The sequence below is a fragment of the Zootermopsis nevadensis genome, unplaced genomic scaffold, assembly GCF_977971745.1.
Source record: "Zootermopsis nevadensis isolate Lab colony 2312 unplaced genomic scaffold, Znev_1.0 Znev_ptg000012l, whole genome shotgun sequence".
Lineage (NCBI taxonomy): Eukaryota > Metazoa > Arthropoda > Insecta > Blattodea > Termopsidae > Zootermopsis > Zootermopsis nevadensis.
Window position 1 is genome coordinate 2,575,276 of NW_028259144.1, and position 15,466 is coordinate 2,590,741.

General features: G+C 38.6%; 1 protein-coding gene and 1 long non-coding RNA gene across 4 annotated transcripts in view; one reads left to right on the top strand and one right to left on the bottom strand.

Moving 5' to 3' along the window:
* The window catches only part of LOC110838757 (constitutive coactivator of peroxisome proliferator-activated receptor gamma), an 88,073-nt gene that overhangs the window by 12,977 nt on the left and 59,630 nt on the right, over positions 1-15,466 (bottom strand). The gene's annotated exons all lie outside the window — the stretch shown is intronic.
* Positions 164-8,674, top strand: LOC147873934 (uncharacterized). 3 transcript variants are annotated; one of them, XR_015534867.1, is made up of 5 exons: positions 164-2,834; positions 3,103-3,163; positions 3,572-3,683; positions 3,944-4,028; positions 4,724-8,674. It is a non-coding gene; the product is annotated as an uncharacterized LOC147873934 (long non-coding RNA). The 3 variants fall into 3 exon arrangements; XR_015534869.1 differs by having other exon boundaries at positions 3,103-3,159; XR_015534868.1 differs by lacking the exon at positions 4,724-8,674 and adding an exon at positions 4,380-4,717.

Consider the following 15,466-nt stretch of genomic DNA (forward strand, 5'->3'; position numbering starts at 1 on the left):
AGAATTACAGTTTTCCACCTGCATGTATTGTGATATGGAGCCATGGACGTGGAAGGAATCATGAGGTATTGGACAAAATCGGTAACAGTATTAAGCTTTCTATAGACTTCAAAGAAACCAGGATTAATATTGGTCTTCTACAAGCTTTAGTCCCCTCCAAAATCCAACCCTTGGCGTCCACGTCGCGGAGGGGGGTAACGTCCTCGGACGGCTAAAAGGGCTCTGGTCCACCGAAGCCAAGGTGTGAGGTATCGTGCTGAGGGCTGCATGGCACAAAGGATCCCTTCAGGGCACTGCCGCCTTAGTCTGCTCTCAGTATCAGCCAGCCTGGGAAAGTTTAAAAGACAACTGGAGGCAGAAGGCCAGCAGTTGTCAGAAAACTACCAGAAAAGTTCTGTGATATGGAGTCTCCATTTTAAAGCTGGTCATTCTCAGCAGGGAGTCAGTATTTCTGGCATACCACCACAGAGACCCATGGAAGAATGGGACAAACAGTTTATAGCCTTGTGGCCTTATGGTCGACAGGCAACATTTGGCACAGACTGCGAATCTGGAATGCCAGAGAGAGCCAAGATGGTACCAGGGGCATATGAAAACTGGGGTACATGACACTACCCAAGTTTTAGGAGGCTCTGACTAGGTCGAAGGGCAATACCCCAATTAAAGAGGTTAATCCTCTAGATAGACCCAGGGTCTACAGGGAGGCCATAATTATGGCCACCAATGAAAGCTCTTGAATAAAGAGCTTTTCATGATTTTGACATTTGTCAGTCATTTAGCGAAATCAGACGATTATCACGAGATCTCGCCAGGTAGGGTACTGTACTTTGACGTGGCTGGGGGCTACTGTAGGCTAGAAGAAAAGGAACCACAAAAGATCAGTTAATGGTCACTTGAAGCCCATGCCCATTTATTTACATTATATCGCATGCTTCAGTCCACATGTGCCATTGTTTGCTTTCTTTAATTACTAATTTTTGTGCTTTTCTCCAACTAAAAATATGTGTTCTGCTGGTGTGTATGTTTTTTACGCAATTCTGTTGTTTATGCATGCAGCCCATGTGATGCTATTTTAATGTTTCTGAATTGGCCTATTTGTTGATTGATACATGCTCATATTGCATTTCTTTGTTATGTACTCCCGCATTATTGAAATGTGACAGAATACTTTAAACATGCTCTTAATTATCAATTATTCCACTTGTATGTGTTGTGTGTAGGCGGCCTAGCAATTTTTTGAATTGTCCCATCTGTTGCAATGATGTACATGTGTGTTCATATTGAATTTTTGTCCTGTTTTTTTTTCCACGGCTGAATTGTTGTATAAAATTGATTAAACTTCCTGTTAATTGTGCATAAAATACAATTTTCTATGTGTCCATTGCAGATATATAATCTGTACGACATCTGCCTATATCTGTTGATATATTTCCATCTGCTGGGAAGAGGCAACCAATCTGAATTGAGAGGGAAATGAGCATGCCAGGTGGAACGCAAAGTGACTTGTTTCTGTGACGAGTGTAATTTTTGCTTCAGAATGTTATGCAGGAGCTTTGAAGTTTCAGGGGGCCATGAAATACTAGAGACGAGAGGTTACAGTACTTGTTACTAACAGGCGTCAAAGAAGCCTCATCTAATTCTTGTGTTCATGTGTTTCAGTGCAAAAATGCCATCAGGCCATTATCATTTGTGTTCTGCTGTTGTGTACTTAAATCTGTATTCAAATTTGTTGTGCTGTTATTTGTACACTTGTTATTTCAATCCCAATTTTTTTATGTGTTGTATGTTCATATTGCATTTCTTGCTTCTCTAATTCCCCATTAATTGTGATACAAAGTAAAATTAATTAAAATTGACGTTAATTATACTCTTAAAATGCAGGTGTTCGGCTTGTTTGTATTACATGTGTATGTTGAGTGTACTTCATTTTGGTGTTTTCTTGTTTTTCTTCCTTTGTTGTGAATTTGATACGCGTGTGCTGATTCTGTTGTATTATTTCATGCCAATTATAACACTAGTTTCATCTTAAGGCTAATATCTCGATGCACACGAGATATGTTTGTCTGGGAGTGTTTTAAAACCTTGATTTCAGGAGTTCCCTCACAGGCCGGCCACATTTATTGGCGTTCCCGAGGCAACCATTCTGAAGTGGCAGAAAATGAGCATGCATGGTGGAATACGAAATGGGTTGATTTCTGTGATGAGCGTAATTTTTGTTGCAGAATGTGGGGCAGAGAGCCTTGATGTTGGAGGGAGCCATGAGATAGTGGAGAAGAGAGGTTACAGTATATGCATTTTAAATAGGCTTCAAGGAATCCTGATCTAATTCCTGTGTTCATGTGTTTCAGTGCAAACATGCCATGAGGCCATTATCATTTGCGTTCTGGGCATTCTGTGTTCTGCTGTTCTGTACATAAATGTGTATTCAAATTTGTTGTATGTATCGCTTATATAACTGTGTTCTTTTTTACATGTATTGTTGTTTAAATTCCAATATTTTGATATGGTATATTCATTGAAATGTTCATATTGCGTTTCTTGCTTCTGTATTTCCCTGTTAATTAAATGTGATACAGAGTAAAATGGATATTAATTATATTCTTACTATGAAAGTGTTTCCTTATTTATATTGAGTGTACTTCATTTTGATGTTGTCTTGTTATTTGTATTTTTTGTGCTCCAAGCTGCTGTATTGATGAATGCAGGACATATTCTTTGCCTGGGGCTGTTTTCAAAGTATTTCAGGGATTCCGACATCAGGCCATGTTGATGGGTATTTGCGAACGATGGTGGGGCCTGTCTGCTAGGAAGAGGCAATCAATCAGAAGTTACTGGTGAGTGTGCATAGTGGAACGTGAAGTGGATTTGCTTCTGCATTGAGTTTCCCCCCCTCCCCCCCAAGAATTTGAAAGATTTTGAAGCAGGATGTGTGAAGAACGTAGAGATCGCCTGGTAGATCATTTTTGTAGGTGGTCCTAAATTAGTACTATTCACATTTCATTCCCCGTGGGCCTTTTTTAAAGCATGAATTCAGATTCCCACCTTAGGTAGTGTTCCTGTGTGTAAAGGACATATTGTGATGAATTAAATGTTTTCTTCCAGAGGCTAATCAGCTACTCAAATGCCATAGCAACCGCATAAGGCAGAGAAAGTGAGACAGTACGTGAGTAACTTATAGAATTCACTTAAGCCTGTGATTTAACTTTTGGAGACATTCTGGTAGTAAACGAAATTCTTAATCAAATGTAGGGTATCAATAAACTCAGTTTAGCTAGAAAGAAAAGTTTGAATGGCACGTATCACGAAAATTACAAATATATTTGGTATATTCACCATTCAATGGTCTGATGCAAAGGATGCTTTATTTCTAGTGCCACAAGTATTTTTGTCTTGTCTGCTGAATGAAGGACACGTTCGCGTAGTTAGGAGTAACCCTAATAAGTTAAAATTGCTTTCTTGATGATCAGCCATAGTATCAAGTGAAGACAAAATCCCAAAGGCTGTAATAAGAGGAGAGGTATTAGTTTTGAAAAATTCTGTTCATGGAGACAAACCAATTGATATGTTATAGCCATATCCAATGTATGTCTGAAGGAAGTGCTGGGTTGTTTGCTACCAGGACGACCATCAAGAGGTGGAGGGATAGAAGAGGTCCAGGATAGTGGCAGGGAGACGACTGGAAGGTCAGTGGATGGGTGGAGAATTTTAATATTAATGAGCACATGCTACTTTTCAATGTTTCATGAATAATTAAAATAGTTTTCAATAGCAATGCGTTCAATTTCTCAGATAAAGTAGATTGGTTTTCATATTTCGATCCTTTGTTTCAATATGTCTGTAGGTTCTGATACTGCAACGTTTAGAAAAAGCCCTGCTGAATGTAGACTTCATATAATATTATGCACTCAGAATAGTTCTTTGTTTTCTCTGTTTTAAATTTCAGGGACAGAGTCGGCAGAACACGGCTACCCGTCTCAACACGGCCTCTTGAGGAGGTTCATGCATCATTGCATCATGAATAATTACTGGTATTATACGAGGTTCATACAAAATTTAGCGTATCAATGAAGGTTGTGTGGTTACTGAAGATGTTTTTAGGTGACATCCATCCTAAAATAAATGCAGGAGCAACTTTGTTACACTTGACATTCATATGTATTTCTAGTATCATAAGGAGAAACATTCTTGTTGCATCTCCTGCATTAATGACGGAGTTCAAGTAGTTAGTACTACCTGTAATAAATTAAAATTGCCTTCTCTTAAGATCAGTACTAATACCAATGCGAGATAAAATTCAAAAGCGTGTGATCAGAGAAAGGCTATTAGTTTGGCTACTCTGTTTGTTCTGGTATAAAGTCAAAATAACTGATGTGTTACAGACTTGTCCGAACTATGTGTGAACGAAGTGTTGGGTTGGTTTCCACCAGGAGAAAATAACAGAGGAAGACCAAGAAGGAATTTTAATATTACTAAACCTATTGCTATATTTGCATATGTTTCATGAAACTGATACATACACGATAAATAATCGAAATAATTTTCACTAATAATGTTCATAATATCTTCTCAGGTACTTGGATTAATTATTATATTTGTTTTCCTTTAGTCATGGCTGTAGTAGTTTCTGATATTGGAATTTTCACCGGCAAGCTGTCTTTTACCAATATTTTATATGATACATTGCACAAAGAAGAATTTCTTGCATAAATGTTCCTAATTCCAGGGACAGTGTACACACAGAAGGGCCACCCACCTTGAAACGTTGTCTCGAGATGTGGTTCGTGCAGTCGTGGAGTTCCTATGGGTGTGAGGCTTGGTGGCAGCAGTTGTATATTGGGCACTTCAAGTTGTCTGTGGTTCAGATGTCACGGATGTAACGGGGCTGACCAAGCTGTCCAGTGGCAGGTAGTCAACGTTCAGGGCATAATGCAAGTGGACAACGGGTGACTGACTTTGAAGAAAATCTGTGGTGTGAAAGAGAAGTGACGGCCAAGTGTCACAGTGTGGGTGCAAAAATTGAGCCCTGATTTTGTGTCATGTGGTGGTTTTATGTGTTGTGTTATACAATTCATGAAGTTTGCAGACATTTTGGAGGAACATAATTGCCTGTTGAAGAAGAAACATCTTTACTCCTGCGCAACTTGGAGTTGAGGGGTCAGCTGCAGGCCCTAACCAAACTTACCCTGAGAAGAGAGCTTTTGGTAAGAAGTGAAAGGCCAAATGGGTTACGCCTCTGGAGGGAATGAAACTGGTTGTCCAGCTTGTGACTGAGCTACATATTGTGGTATCTGGCATTGTAGTGTTTATGTATCTGTTATGTGTATCCTGAGATTTCATTCTATCCCCTGAATTATTGGTATTGTGTTGGCTTACATGTTTACCGCGAAGTCTGCGTTTGTCCCTCTTGCAGGAGTCAAATGAATTCACCAATTTTCATGGACAATTAGCCATTAGGCGTGGCGCGTATCTTGTACTTCTCAACCTTTTGCAACTGATGAAGTTGAAAACTCGCAACTTGTGGGGTAATTAGTTTTAACAGATTATTGAAACCACTGCAATTTTCATCTGGTAAATTTCTTGTGGAATTTAATACATCGAAGTGACTGATGATAAAAAGTTTTTAATTTTAGGTGTTTGACAGTGACAAGTGATGAAATATTGAAGGTAGACACGTGAAGTTTAATACGGAGATAAATCTTAAACATATCGTCCACATCATTTACATTAATTTTGCGATACTTGCTTTTTTGACAATAGTATTTCTTAGTTGTTTAATGGACTTTGTGTGTTCAGGAAACTGATTTATGTTGCACATTCATAAAACATAGTCTTGAATTATTTTGGTGTTGCCCAATTATATTATTACTATCCTTACTATATGGACGTGATGTTAGCATTCATCATTCTGCAGTAGGTGTTGTAAAGCGATATTTATATTGATATTTTAATTTGTTGTTTGCGTAGTTAGAGAATATTAGTATTTGAACTACACAGTGGCCTGAAAGCAGGCTGAGAGTTAATTTAATGGTTTTAATAGGTCTCTTGTTGAAGTGCTGTGATGGTACATTGAATGAGGTAATCGTTTCCACTTTCATAGGGACTGGCCATTTTGTCATAAAATTCCATATATATGTATTTGAAGCAACTGAAAATGTTAAATGAGAAAAAGTAATTACTGAAGAACCCACAGACCAGCAAAGTTTTAATCAAAAAGTGACACAACCGTGTTGAGTAAATCATCAGTTTCATGATTGAACATCAAGAAATATAATTCATAGATTGTTTTATGTGGCTAAGAGTAACTGACGATGTCTCTTGCTGTGACGATTTCTGTGTGATGTTAGTTTATTGCTGTAGTAGTAGTGGTGCATGCAGTTGAAGTAGCATGTTGCTGATTTGTGCTAATTTGAATTGCATGATGCAGAATTGTTGGTTGTGTGTAGGTAGATCATGTGTGAACATAAATTACGAATGTGCCATTTGCTATTGATAAACTGAAACAAGATTTATATTTCTGCAGTTTTGTGTACTCTGAAATTTGTGCTAGAATGTATTTATTGAAATTCTGAAGAAATTGTTTTGTGGGGGGGGGCTTGAAGTACTCTCATACTTGAGCATCGAAGTGCATGTTGTTGCGCTTCTGGATTGTGTTGGGCACTTTGTGCGGATGAGTTTGTTTTGGAAAGATGTCGCCGTGATCCTGCAGATGGGTAGGGCGATTACTATACCTTAATCCGTGCCTTTGCTACGTTCAGCGCGATACACGTTACCTTTGCGATAAGAAGCGTTTGTATTTGATTTTGAAAACTGCCGCTGTTTCTCGCTGCATTGTTTCAGCTGCCAGTTGTGCGTTCTGGTGAAGAGATATCTTATATCCCAAGAAGACAGTGTGATGTTGCTGTTTCAACTTGCTCCATGAAGAATATGAAGTTGAGCTGCTTCATTATGTTAAGCAATCGCTCATGTTCACTTTGTTCTTCATAAATGAAGATGGGTGATACGTGAATCAATTTGCTGTAACGGTCAAAATGGCTGATGTACAAATATGTTCTCTGTAAGCTGAGGTGGGTTATATGTGACTGAATTTGGCGTAATACTAAAATGATGTATAAGTGTATTGTCTGTAATAATTTCCTGTATCTGGAATAACTTACTGATACTGGTGTTTCATGTTACAATGTGTATAAAGCAATGTAATGTGTTTTGCTTGTGTAAAAAGTTAGGAACTTGGCCCTGTATGCTGTATTTTAAAAAAATGGTGTTTCTGTTTTTATTTTGAAATGTGTGCGTCACTTATGTGCTGGTTTGTACTGCTACTTGTGAAAATTTGTGTAGCCAACAGTGAGATTAAATATTGCTGATGTTTTGATGTGTAATTCAGCACAAAATGAGATTGTCTGTATGTTAATCACAAGAATTTTGTAGTACCTTGATTGGCCAGGAATGTAAGAGTCTCATCCTGGAGGTGGCATAAATTAACTTTTTCTTTGTCATGATATTAGGCATTGAAGTGAGGGAACCTGTGAGGCAGTACGTATGTAAATGTTTCAGTGATTCTAAGTCTGCAATGTACATGTGCTGCTGGGATTTGAGACTAAACTTTGAAATGTCTTGCACTGCCATTTTGAATTTCATGTTTAGTGTGGTGAGAGTTATGCAACCTGTCCTAAAGTTCTGTCCTTATGTTAGTGATGAATGACAACAATTGCTCACTTGAAGTGCACTGCATTTGATGATGTAAGGGAAGAAAAAGAAAGTGAATAAAAAATAAATGGGAAATGATGATGGATACACAGATTGGAATATTATGCAGAATGAATGGCATTAAGGAAGTTTGTTAACAAAGATGTAGTAGGCTGTAAACTGGTATGGCAATAAGTATGTAAACATGTTTTAGTGATTTTAATATGAGTCTGTAATGCGTATGCGCTGCTGGGATTTATTTGTTGTATGTTTAGTATTGTGCCAATTGTAAACTTTGAAATGCCTTGTAATGTTCATTGTTACAGCATTGTTGTTTTGATGTTGAAGTTTGATGTGGTAAGAGTCGTGCAACGTAACCTAAAAATCCGTCCTTATGTTGGTGGCAAATAAAAAATATTGCTCCCTTGAAGTGAAGTACATTTGGGAAGGTAGGCACTGAATAACAATTAAATGAGATGTGATGTCTGATAAGTAGAGTAGAATATAATAGAGAATGAATGGCATTAAGAAAGTATTCTACGAATAGAGAGAGAGAGAAGTTAGGGCGCTTTCCCAATTGTTCTGGGTATCAGTTTTGAAACACAATTTTTCAGCAGTAAACTAATTAATGTCAAATAGTAATTAAAGAGTTTTCACTGTGCCATTTCTGCCTTTGTACATGAACAGGGATTTTGTGAGTTGAAATTAGGGATTAGTCAAAGTTAAGAGGAGTAAGTTTCTCCAGCCTTCACCATTGTAAATTACTTGAAGTGATGGAAAAGATATCAGGGTGTGTGTGTGTGTTTTTAGTGAAGAATAATTTTTTTTATACGTATGACATTACGATGAACACTGAGGAATATGAGTTCAGAATGTGTATTCAGAAACTGTCTAAGATGTGTTGGTTCAAATGAGAATTGAAAAGTGCTGAACTTTTGTTGATGTATATATTAAAAAGTACAAAAAATAAATTCCCCACATTTTATGGAAACTGAAGGTTCATTACTGTGTTCACAAGAGCTTGTCACTGGCCTGTTACCTGAATCCAGACCACAACACTTCAACATATTTATCTGACATCCATTTTAATATTATCTTCCCACTTACGTTTAGGTCTTCCCAGCAGTCTCTTTTGTTCTGATTTGCCCACCTAAATCCGGTATCCCATATGTGACCTGACCATCTAAATCCTTCTTTACTCGATCAGTCTAATTATATTTGCCAAAAAGTACAACAAAGAAGGTCCTCATTATGCAACTTTGACCAGTGTCCTAGTAATTCATCCCTCTTAGGTGTAAATATTATCCTCCTCAGCACCCTGTTCTGAAAAACACTCGATCTGCGTCTTCCCGTTGGTGTCAGAGATCAATTGTTACACCTGTACATAACTACAGGTAAAGTATTATATTGTGGATCTTAAAATTTATGTTTTTAGACAGGCGATGAAAAGGCACAAAGTTGTGAATTGAATGGCAGCAGAAATTACCCAAATTGAAGGTGAATTTTTAGTGTCACTCCAAAATACTGAAATTCGCCACACACGTATGTTCTGATTTTGCCCTGCTTTCATGCTCTATGGTTCAAGATCAGGAATGACGTGCGATGTTGAAGGCTTGCAGTGTGTGTGTGTAGAGGAGCATGGAAGATGTCAGGAAGCACTGACGTCGAACAGGATGTTTGTGGATTGAAGAAGGAAAGAAACAGTGAGAGGTGAAGATTTAATTAGTGAAGAAAGAGATAATGAAATGATGGAGTAGGTAGGAAGAGTGAAAAGAGAAAACAAAAGGATGAGAGCAAAAGAAAATAGATTATAATGAAAATAGTATAAGATGGAAAATGATAGAAAATGATATAAAATGTTGAAAAATTATGCCAAAGAGTTTTTTATTTTTTTTTATTTTTTTGAGAGTTTTTCCCCCCCACACACCTCATGCATTTAATTTTTGTTGATATTGCTGTGCTGGTGCTGCTGCTGCTGTTGCTGTTTAAATCTGAAAACATTGGATACATGGGGATTTGAACACAGAACACACATCATTATACACTACAACCTTAACCACTAGGCTACGAAGCTGTTGGCAGTTCACCGTTTAAAACTCCCTCATATCTTACATTGTGTAAGAGTTGCCTTGGAGTACATTATGAGGCAGATTGAAGCTGCAACTGGGCAGAGTCTCTGGTGGTCTAGTGGTTAAGACATGAGACTGTTAAGTTTAGGGTTCCAAGTGTTGGTGGTTCAAATCCACCAGCCTGCAATAGATTTATTTTTTTATTAAAACTCCCTCATATCTTACATTGTGTGAGAGTTGGCTTGGAGTACATTATGAGGCACATTGAAGCGGCAACTGGGCAGAGTCTCTGGTAGTCTAGTGGTTAAGACATGAGACTGCTAAGTTTAGGGTTCCAAGTGTCGGTGGTTCAAATCCACCAGCCTGCAATAGACTTTTTATTAATATAAGTTTTAAAACATGAGTAAGACACTCGACCAACCCCCCCCTTCGGGGGGGGTTGGTCGAGTGTCTTACTCATGTTTTAAAAACTTGACCAACCCCCCCGAAGGGGGGGTTGGTCAAGTTTTTATAATGCGACCAACCCCCCCCTTCGGGGGGGGTTGGTTGCATTATAAAAACTTGAGTAAGATACTAAACCAACCCCCCCCGAAGGGGGGGGTTGGTCAAGTTTTTATAATGCAACCAACCCCCCCCGAAGGGGGGGGTTGGTTGCATTATAAAAACTTGAGTAAGATACTAAACCAACCCCCCCCGAAGGGGGGGTTGGTTTAGTATCTTACTCAAGTTTTTTGAAATTTGACCTTGACCTTGACCTTGAGTAAGACACGTGACCTTGACCTTGAAATGGCCATTTCAAGGTCAAGGTCAAGTTTTGGTTTAGTATCTTACTCGAGTTTTTTTGAAATTTGACCTTGACCTTGAGTAAGACACGTGACCTTGACCTTGAAATGGCCATGTCAAGGTCAAGGTCACGTGTCTTACTCAAGGTCAAGGTCAAATTTCAAAAAACTCGAGTAAGATACTAAACCAAAACTTGACCTTGACCTTGAAATGGCCATTTCAAGGTCAAGGTCACGTGTCTTACTCAAGGTCAAGGTCAAGGTCAAATTTCAAAAAACTTGAGTAAGATACTAAACCAACCCCCCCTTCGGGGGGGGTTGGTTTAGTATCTTACTCAAGTTTTTATAATGCAACCAACCCCCCCCTTCGGGGGGGGTTGGTTGCATTATAAAAACTTGACCAACCCCCCCCTTCGGGGGGGGTTGGTTTAGTATCTTACTCAAGTTTTTATAATGCAACCAACCCCCCCCGAAGGGGGGGGTTGGTCGCATTATAAAAACTTGACCAACCCCCCCTTCGGGGGGGTTGGTCAAGTTTTTAAAACATGAGTAAGACACTCGACCAACCCCCCCCGAAGGGGGGGGTTGGTCGAGTGTCTTACTCATGTTTTAAAACTTATATTAATAAAAAGTCTATTGCAGGCTGGTGGATTTGAACCACCGACACTTGGAACCCTAAACTTAGCAGTCTCATGTCTTAACCACTAGACTACCAGAGACTCTGCCCAGTTGCCGCTTCAATGTGCCTCATAATGTACTCCAAGCCAACTCTCACACAATGTAAGATATGAGGGAGTTTTAATAAAAAAATAAATCTATTGCAGGCTGGTGGATTTGAACCACCAACACTTGGAACCCTAAACTTAACAGTCTCATGTCTTAACCACTAGACCACCAGAGACTCTGCCCAGTTGCAGCTTCAATCTGCCTCATAATGTACTCCAAGGCAACTCTTACACAATGTAAGATATGAGGGAGTTTTAAACGGTGAACTGCCAACAGCTTCGTAGCCTAGTGGTTAAGGTTGTAGTGTATAATGATGTGTGGCCATGTCAAGGTCAAGGTCACGTGTCTTACTCAAGGTCAAGGTCAAATTTCAAAAAACTCGAGTAAGATACTAAACCAAAACTTGACCTTGACCTTGAAATGGCCATTTCAAGGTCAAGGTCACGTGTCTTACTCAAGGTCAAGGTCAAGGTCAAATTTCAAAAAACTTGAGTAAGATACTAAACCAACCCCCCCTTCGGGGGGGGTTGGTTTAGTATCTTACTCAAGTTTTTATAATGCAACCAACCCCCCCCTTCGGGGGGGGGTTGGTTGCATTATAAAAACTTGACCAACCCCCCCCTTCGGGGGGGGTTGGTTTAGTATCTTACTCAAGTTTTTATAATGCAACCAACCCCCCCCCGAAGGGGGGGGTTGGTCGCATTATAAAAACTTGACCAACCCCCCCTTCGGGGGGGTTGGTCAAGTTTTTAAAACATGAGTAAGACACTCGACCAACCCCCCCCGAAGGGGGGGGTTGGTCGAGTGTCTTACTCATGTTTTAAAACTTATATTAATAAAAAGTCTATTGCAGGCTGGTGGATTTGAACCACCGACACTTGGAACCCTAAACTTAGCAGTCTCATGTCTTAACCACTAGACTACCAGAGACTCTGCCCAGTTGCCGCTTCAATGTGCCTCATAATGTACTCCAAGCCAACTCTCACACAATGTAAGATATGAGGGAGTTTTAATAAAAAAATAAATCTATTGCAGGCTGGTGGATTTGAACCACCAACACTTGGAACCCTAAACTTAACAGTCTCATGTCTTAACCACTAGACCACCAGAGACTCTGCCCAGTTGCAGCTTCAATCTGCCTCATAATGTACTCCAAGGCAACTCTTACACAATGTAAGATATGAGGGAGTTTTAAACGGTGAACTGCCAACAGCTTCGTAGCCTAGTGGTTAAGGTTGTAGTGTATAATGATGTGTGTTCTGTGTTCAAATCCCCATGTATCCAATGTTTTCAGATTTAAACAGCAACAGCAGCAGCAGCACCAGCACAGCAATATCAACAAAAATTAAATGCATGAGGTGTGTGGGGGGGAAAAACTCTCAAAAAAATAAAAAAAAATAAAAAACTCTTTGGCATAATTTTTCAACATTTTATATCATTTTCTATCATTTTCCATCTTATACTATTTTCATTATAATCTATTTTCTTTTGCTCTCATCCTTTTGTTTTCTCTTTTCACTCTTCCTACCTACTCCATCATTTCATTATCTCTTTCTTCACTAATTAAATCTTCACCTCTCACTGTTTCTTTCCTTCTTCAATCCACAAACATCCTGTTCGACGTCAGTGCTTCCTGACATCTTCCATGCTCCTCTACACACACACACTGCAAGCCTTCAACATCACACGTCATTCCTGATCTTGAACCATAGAGCATGAAAGCAGGGCAAAATCAGAACATACGTGTGTGGCGAATTTCAGTATTTTGGAGTGACACTAAAAATTCACCTTCAATTTGGGTAATTTCTGCTGCCATTCAATTCACAACTTTGTGCCTTTTCATCGCCTGTCTAAAAACATAAATTTTAAGATCCACAATATAATACTTTACCTGTAGTTATGTACAGGTGTAACAATTGATCTCTGACACCAACGGGAAGACGCAGATCGAGTGTTTTTCAGAACAGGGTGCTGAGGAGGATAATATTTACACCTAAGAGGGATGAATTACTAGGACACTGGTCAAAGTTGCATAATGAGGACCTTCTTTGTTGTACTTTTTGGCAAATATAATTAGACTGATCGAGTAAAGAAGGATTTAGATGGTCAGGTCACATATGGGATACCGGATTTAGGTGGGCAAATCAGAACAAAAGAGACTGCTGGGAAGACCTAAACGTAAGTGGGAAGATAATATTAAAATGGATGTCAGATAAATATGTTGAAGTGTTGTGGTCTGGATTCAGGTAACAGGCCAGTGACAAGCTCTTGTGAACACAGTAATGAACCTTCAGTTTCCATAAAATGTGGGGAATTTATTTTTTGTACTTTTTAATATATACATCAACAAAAGTTCAGCACTTTTCAATTCTCATTTGAACCAACACATCTTAGACAGTTTCTGAATACACATTCTGAACTCATATTCCTCAGTGTTCATCGTAATGTCATACGTATAAAAAAAATTATTCTTCACTAAAAACACACACACACACCCTGATATCTTTTCCATCACTTCAAGTAATTTACAATGGTGAAGGCTGGAGAAACTTACTCCTCTTAACTTTGACTAATCCCTAATTTCAACTCACAAAATCCCTGTTCATGTACAAAGGCAGAAATGGCACAGTGAAAACTCTTTAATTACTATTTGACATTAATTAGTTTACTGCTGAAAAATTGTGTTTCAAAACTGATACCCAGAACAATTGGGAAAGCGCCCTAACTTCTCTCTCTCTCTATTCGTAGAATACTTTCTTAATGCCATTCATTCTCTATTATATTCTACTCTACTTATCAGACATCACATCTCATTTAATTGTTATTCAGTGCCTACCTTCCCAAATGTACTTCACTTCAAGGGAGCAATATTTTTTATTTGCCACCAACATAAGGACGGATTTTTAGGTTACGTTGCACGACTCTTACCACATCAAACTTCAACATCAAAACAACAATGCTGTAACAATGAACATTACAAGGCATTTCAAAGTTTACAATTGGCACAATACTAAACATACAACAAATAAATCCCAGCAGCGCATACGCATTACAGACTCATATTAAAATCACTAAAACATGTTTACATATTTACAGCCTACTACATCTTGGTTAACGAACTTCCTTAATGCCATTCATTCTGCATAATATTCCAATCTGTGTATCCATCATCATTTCCCATTTATTTTTTATTCACTTTCTTTTTCTTCCCTTACATCATCAAATGCAGTGCACTTCAAGTGAGCAATTGTTGTCATTCATCACTAACATAAGGACAGAACTTTAGGACAGGTTGCATAACTCTCACCACACTAAACATGAAATTCAAAATGGCAGTGCAAGACATTTCAAAGTTTAGTCTCAAATCCCAGCAGCACATGTACATTGCAGACTTAGAATCACTGAAACATTTACATACGTACTGCCTCACAGGTTCCCTCACTTCAATGCCTAATATCATGACAAAGAAAAAGTTAATTTATGCCACCTCCAGGATGAGACTCTTACATTCCTGGCCAATCAAGGTACTACAAAATTCTTGTGATTAACATACAGACAATCTCATTTTGTGCTGAATTACACATCAAAACATCAGCAATATTTAATCTCACTGTTGGCTACACAAATTTTCACAAGTAGCAGTACAAACCAGCACATAAGTGACGCACACATTTCAAAATAAAAACAGAAACACCATTTTTTTAAAATACAGCATACAGGGCCAAGTTCCTAACTTTTTACACAAGCAAAACACATTACATTGCTTTATACACATTGTAACATGAAACACCAGTATCAGTAAGTTATTCCAGATACAGGAAATTATTACAGACAATACACTTATACATCATTTTAGTATTACGCCAAATTCAGTCACATATAACCCACCTCAGCTTACAGAGAACATATTTGTACATCAGCCATTTTGACCGTTACAGCAAATTGATTCACGTATCACCCATCTTCATTTATGAAGAACAAAGTGAACATGAGCGATTGCTTAACATAATGAAGCAGCTCAACTTCATATTCTTCATGGAGCAAGTTGAAACAGCAACATCACACTGTCTTCTTGGGATATAAGATATCTCTTCACCAGAACGCACAACTGGCAGCTGAAACAATGCAGCGAGAAACAGCGGCAGTTTTCAAAATCAAATACAAACGCTTCTTATCGCAAAGGTAACGTGTATCGCGCTGAACGTA